The sequence below is a fragment of the Oncorhynchus mykiss genome, chromosome 8 (genome assembly GCF_013265735.2).
Source record: "Oncorhynchus mykiss isolate Arlee chromosome 8, USDA_OmykA_1.1, whole genome shotgun sequence".
Taxonomy (NCBI): domain Eukaryota; kingdom Metazoa; phylum Chordata; class Actinopteri; order Salmoniformes; family Salmonidae; genus Oncorhynchus; species Oncorhynchus mykiss.
In genome coordinates this window covers 38438979-38445095 of record NC_048572.1, presented here as the reverse complement: position 1 = coordinate 38445095, position 6117 = coordinate 38438979, and the positions used below count along the sequence as shown (strand labels likewise).

General features: G+C 37.2%; 1 non-coding gene across 1 annotated transcript; it reads left to right on the top strand.

Annotated features, from left to right (window-relative positions):
* The first annotated feature begins 4815 nt into the window (after window positions 1-4815).
* On the top strand, window positions 4816-4898 carry trnal-uaa. Its single transcript has one exon. It is a non-coding gene; the product is annotated as a tRNA-Leu (tRNA).
* The last annotated feature ends 1219 nt before the right edge of the window (window positions 4899-6117 follow it).

Sequence of the window (6117 nt, the reverse complement as noted above, 5' to 3'; positions counted from 1 at the left end):
TTTGGATGTCTACCCACACTAAAGGACTGAAGCTTGGCGATGGCGCAAGGTCCCAATGAGTGGCAGAATACTGAGCCAATCACAGTGCAATGCTCCTATTTTATGCTGGCCCGCCCTACCACCACAGAAAGCACTGAGCAAGGCTGAAACACCTGCATTTTAGAGCTGCCTTTACTCAAGAAAACAAAAGAGAGACCATGTTTGTATGTGGCTTTATTTACTCAATTTACTCAATTTATATATACTGTATATATATTTACACTGTTTGCAAACTGATATGTGACACGTATTAATGCCAAAATAACATGCAAGCCCCCCCAAAAAGATGAGTATATATTTTTTTATTTGTTTGTTTGCCCCACCTGCCCTGAAAGACGGGTCGCCACTGTTTATGGCCAACGTTAGCTAGTTAACATTAGCCTTATACATCTAGCTACTGAACATTTGAACTTTCATCCTCTCAGGCCAGATGGCCTAAACGTAGACAGACAGAGGGGCACTGTTTCGCTCGCACAGATGCTTTCTCCTGTGAGACACATTCAGCCTCTTGCAAATTAAAGAAAAATTATGGAACACAGAGAGACAAAAGATAAATTATTTAATGTTCTATTTTTTTTTTTTTTTTTACATCTTTGGGAGAAGCCTGGCTTCCCTTGACGCCAATAAAAATGATTTTAGCTGACTTATGCTAACTAAGTGACAATCAGTGACTGACACAACAAATAAACTGCTGAGGCACAACCAAATTTTCAAATTACACCTTGTGTATTCTATCTAGCAAAACTAAATATGTTGATCGATGTAGGTCAATTTCAATCAAATTTGAAATGCCCGTATTTCCTTCCACTCCGATTCATTTCAGAGCGCAGAATAACAGATGAATTTACAAACGCTCAACACCCGTTGAATATTTTTTTAATTAAGCAGCACCGTTACAGTCAACAACTCTCTGGATTACATGAAAACAGCCTAATCAGCTCTGCTAGGGCGAGTGAAATGGTCAGTGTGAGGTGTTTGGAAGTAGCTGGCAAGTTAGTCTGTTAGCTTTTGTGCTTAAAGAAAACATTGATCGATGTAGGTCAATTTCAATCAAATTTAAAATGCCTGTATTTCCTTCCACCCCAAAAAAGTATAACTACACAATTTGAATCTGAGTTGTTTTTCTAACAAATCTAACATAACAAAGTTACTTTTTGTGAAGACACACAATTCCACCATCCTCATCTCTGCTGCACTTTTTAAGCAGAAGGGGCAGTAAAGCTCCGTGTCAGTTCCATGAAAGTAGTTCCAACTTCCAAGACATTCTAACGCCTGCTTGTTCAGAATGTTTGAGAAAATAATATGAATGCATATTAATATCTTACGTTAGTGGATGAAAGAATGAAGTGTGGTATGCACAAGATGGCTAGCTAGCCAATAAGCTGGCTAGCTTGCTAGGCTGTATTTGTAAGCTTGCCAGTATTCTAGCCATTTATGAGTTAAGATTCAAGGTTTTTCTGGGAAAGAAAAACATAATTATGCTGCCCAAATAATTATGTTTAGATTATATTCAAAGGCTACTAGCTAGCTAACATTACTAGCTAGTTGGCTAACAATAGCAGATGAGACAGTTAATTAGGGTCACATAGTAATAGTAATGGTTACATGCACACAATTATGTAATTATTGCTGATAGTCAGATTAATATAATAGTTCGATTAAAAAGTTTACATGTTTTGCCTATTCCTATTTACATGGACACATCTGACATCAGGCTACCTGATCTGATGGCACTCTTGATAATTGCAGGATGAGCGGGTTCTTCGTCCCGCACCAGAGCTGCCCTCGATGCTGGCGGATCCGCTGGATGAGCGGGTTCTTCGTCCCGCACCAGAGCCGCCCTCGATGCTGGCGGATCCGCTGGATGAGCGGGTTCTTCGTCCCGCACCGGAGCCGCCACCGATGCTAGATACCCACCCAGCCCTCCCCTATAGATTCTGGTTTTGCGGTCGGAGTCCGCACCTTTGGTGGGGGTACTGTCACGCACTGACCATAGAGAACCTTTTTATTCTCTATTTTGGTTAGGTCGGGGTGTGACTAGGGTGGGTAATCTAGGTTGTTTATTCTATGTTAGCCTGGTATGGATCCCAATCAGAGGCAGCTGTTTATCGTTGTCTCTGATTGGGGATCATATTTAGGCAGTCATTTCCATATTGTGTTTTGTGGGATCTTGGTTTTGTGTAGTTGCCTGTGAGCACTCCATTGTCTTCACGTTTTGTTCATTCTTTATTGTTTTGTGCGTTTTCAGTTAATAAACATGTGGAAACCATATCACGCTGCACCTTGATCTGATAATTCTTACGACGAACGTGACAGTTGATGCTGTTAGAACTCTGTATAATGGTGGCAATAGCTGTATCAAACTCTGTCATTGAACATCCTCAAGGTTTAACATTTGCAAAGGAACACGACAAGGTTGTCCAATCAAACTTTTTAACATTTTTGTTAGTATCTCAAATCTTATGCTCATTAATTTATCAAAGTCAATTTGAAGGCATTACATTCCAGGCCGGAGAGATCAAGATCAAGATATCCCAACTGGTGGATGACAACTCACTTTTTTTGAAAAATGTGTTACAAGCTCGATTAGCATTGGATATTGTGAAGCAGTTCTCCAAAATCCAAAAGGTTTGGTACTACATCTTTCCAAATGTGAGATGTTTGTTCTGATAGGAGCTGTCAGTCCAGCAAATTGTAACACCTCAGAAAAATATACTGGAACCTAGCTCGGTGTAAAGATCACCAAACATCTTAAGGCTGTGAATAATCTTAATTTGAACCCTGTAACGGAATCTGTCAAAAGAAAATGATCCTCATGGTTAGTTAGGGATTTAAGTCTTCATGGAATAGTGCTTTAATCCAAAGCTGAGGGGCTATCTTGTGAATCCTCTTTTTTCATCTTTGACATTCCCAAATCCACTTGCTGTACCTTAGATAGGTTATTGTACAACTTCATATGGATATACAAACTACATAAGATAACATTAGATTTTTATCTTATCACCAACAGGGTTTGTGATGGCAGTCTAAATGTCTTAGACTTCACTCTCTTTAATCAGATATCAAAAGTCAACTGCGTTCAAAGGTACTTAAAAATCCTCATAGTTTCTGAAATTGTGTACCTCATTTTGTTTTTCAGAAGCTCGGAAGGCTTAATTTTTTACTACAATGTCCCTATATTGTGGGTAAACTTCCTGTGAAATAGGCAGCTTTTCACAAGCAGGCTTTAATGTGCTGGGCTTTGCTGTATAAACAACTTTTCACCTCATAAATGTTCATATGGAATAATGGGTCGATTTTAGATAGAAAAAAATATGTTATTTTACCTTAACTTGTTCTCGAAAAACATTATCCTTGTCAGCCAATTAGTTAGTATTGGTGGGAATCTATTTATGCGGAGAGAATTTATGGAAAGAAACATCTTTGAGGTTTCAAGTAATGAGTATGACACCGTTATATATATACCAACTGGGATAAAACCTTTACTTCAGAATAATGCATATTTTGGAATATCTCCTATTGTAAGCGATATCCAGGTGAATGGCATAGGTTTACTAGAAAATAAATTCAACAATCATTATTTAAGGGATATTTTCTACAGGAAGTCTATTCCCTCTGCGATATTTTGTTGGGCTTCATCTGGCGCTGTGCCTGGCTCACTCCACACAAAGTTATGGTGACCAATAAAGTAAAGGAGATCTCCTTTAAGATTATCCTTAGATTCTATCCGTGAAATAGCTTGATTTCTAAATATAGACCTGATGGTACCAGTAAATGCAGTTTTTGTGAACTAGAAACTGAATCTATTGGGGTGGCAGATAGCCTGGTGGTTGGAGCATTGGGCCACTAACTGAAAGTTTGCTGGATTGAAACCCTGAGCTGACAATGTAAAAATCTGTCATTTCGCCCCTGAACCCTGTCATTGTAAAATAAGAATTTGTTCTTAACTGACTTGCCTAGTTAAATAAAAGTTAAAGAAATAAGAAATAAAAACACTTCTTCTGTCATTGTTTACATAGTGTTCTGGACTGATGTAATACTGTATCTTTGCAACAAAATGCATACAACCATGGAAATATCAAAGTGTAACATATTATTTTACTACACTGATTCCACAATTGAACGTATGTTATTGCTTCTCTTTGTTTCATTAGGAAAATGTTTCATACACAAATCAACATTTATGAAGAAAAAGCCCCTTTTCGTAATTTGTTATCTGATTTGGAAAACTATTTAGACTCATTAAAACGTATACAAAACAAAATGTCAAACTTTTATTCACTACATGTCTGTATTTGAATTGATATGTGGATTTGTATTATTATTATATATTTTTCTCTTGATGTAACTGTTTAATACATAATTTTAAAAAAATATAAAAACAAGTAACTTGTTAAGCTAACAAGAGAATGCATGGCAACATTATCAATTTCCGATAAACAGGCAAAGCGCGCAGTACTCTCAGTTGAAAGAATACCGTTCATTTACGGTATACTAAAATTCTGTATTAGTATATGGTAGGTAGTATATGACGTTACTTATTAAGAATGTATTATACAGTATGTTAGTATGGGTATTCTAACACAACTAGGGTATTTTATTAGGCGTATGCTTACTTCGTTTTTGACCTTGACGATTAAGATAAGCAAAGTAAGGTGTTTACATTTAATATGGAATTATTACTGTGCATTTTGGCGTACATGTAACTATCGCCGTTGTAAACATTGTTCAGTTTCAGGTTTATACATCAAATTGTCTTGACAAGTAGTTGTACATACCAGGATGGCCGAGTGGTTAAGGCGTTGGACTTAAGATCCAATGGACATGTGTCCGCGTGGGTTCGAACCCCACTCCTGGTAGAATATTTTTCTCAAGGAATTCCGTGAAATTAGAACCACTTCCATCTTTCATGAACACAAACATATGCGTCATTTGTTATTCAATTGAAGGGTTTGTATTGTAGGCCGATGCTCTACACAACCGTAGTGTATTTCTTGTAACATGCTGCATTCAGTTTGTAGCAATGAACGAAACTAGAATGTTGCAACGTAATCCGGCACCATTATCAGTGTGTTAGATCGCAAAATCATGTCTGATAGTAAGGCTACTATTATTGTAACACCTTTATGTCATATAAGAAGCAGTTTAATATATTGTATTACTGTTTATTTCTCGTTTTTTGTCAAATGATAAAGCGTATATGGCTACCTCCTACTGGCCAATGTAATGTATTGTCTTGATTAACTACGATATAATAATGTTGTAATAACAATGAGTTATGTTCACAAAAAAATGTGTAGAGTGTACTTATTGTTGAAATACGCTACGTGCATTTGACTATTACTATTTTACTCCTGAGCTTCATTCATGCCACATCTGTGTTTAGAATAAAGTTATTTTATTTTTTCGTCAGTGATTAAATTACAGGGCAATGTCCTCTTTTGGACACAAGGGGTCATTAGAACTCCTTTATGAGTAGGCCTGCAATACATGCACATTCAATTACATAATTTTCAGGCCAAGGGCACAACATCATTTACATTACAAGAATTAAAGCAGTATTATATATCTCAGACAGTAAAGACTTTATGATAGGTTTCCATATATCTATGTAATTACACAGTAATAAAATAACTGTAAACATTGTATTAACTAGTAGCTTTGTAAATACATGGCATTATGTAAAACATATTGCAAGACCTGATACAGATACTGCTGCCAGTGTAGTCAACATTTAATATCAAATGTTGACTAATTTCATGCATGTTTTAGCATGTAGACTAATGGTGACATGTCAGCTGCCTATAGCCTATGTGGCCCATCATGAGTTGACATTTGGCCTGTTGTTCTTTTCCCTACAAATAAGCTCTCCTTCCGAACCTGACCGATAAACCAGCTGGTCTTACATTCCATCTTCTTTTTGGAGTCCTCCTCTTTGGTCGGCTTACTTTACCTGTGCTGTTCCCTGAAAAAAGCAAGAGGGCCCTGTGGAGCACAAATTTGTACAATGATCCGGTCAACAGCCTACAATGGAAGATCAACATCTCTGCATCACTAAAGCCACTGGGGTCCAGGCAG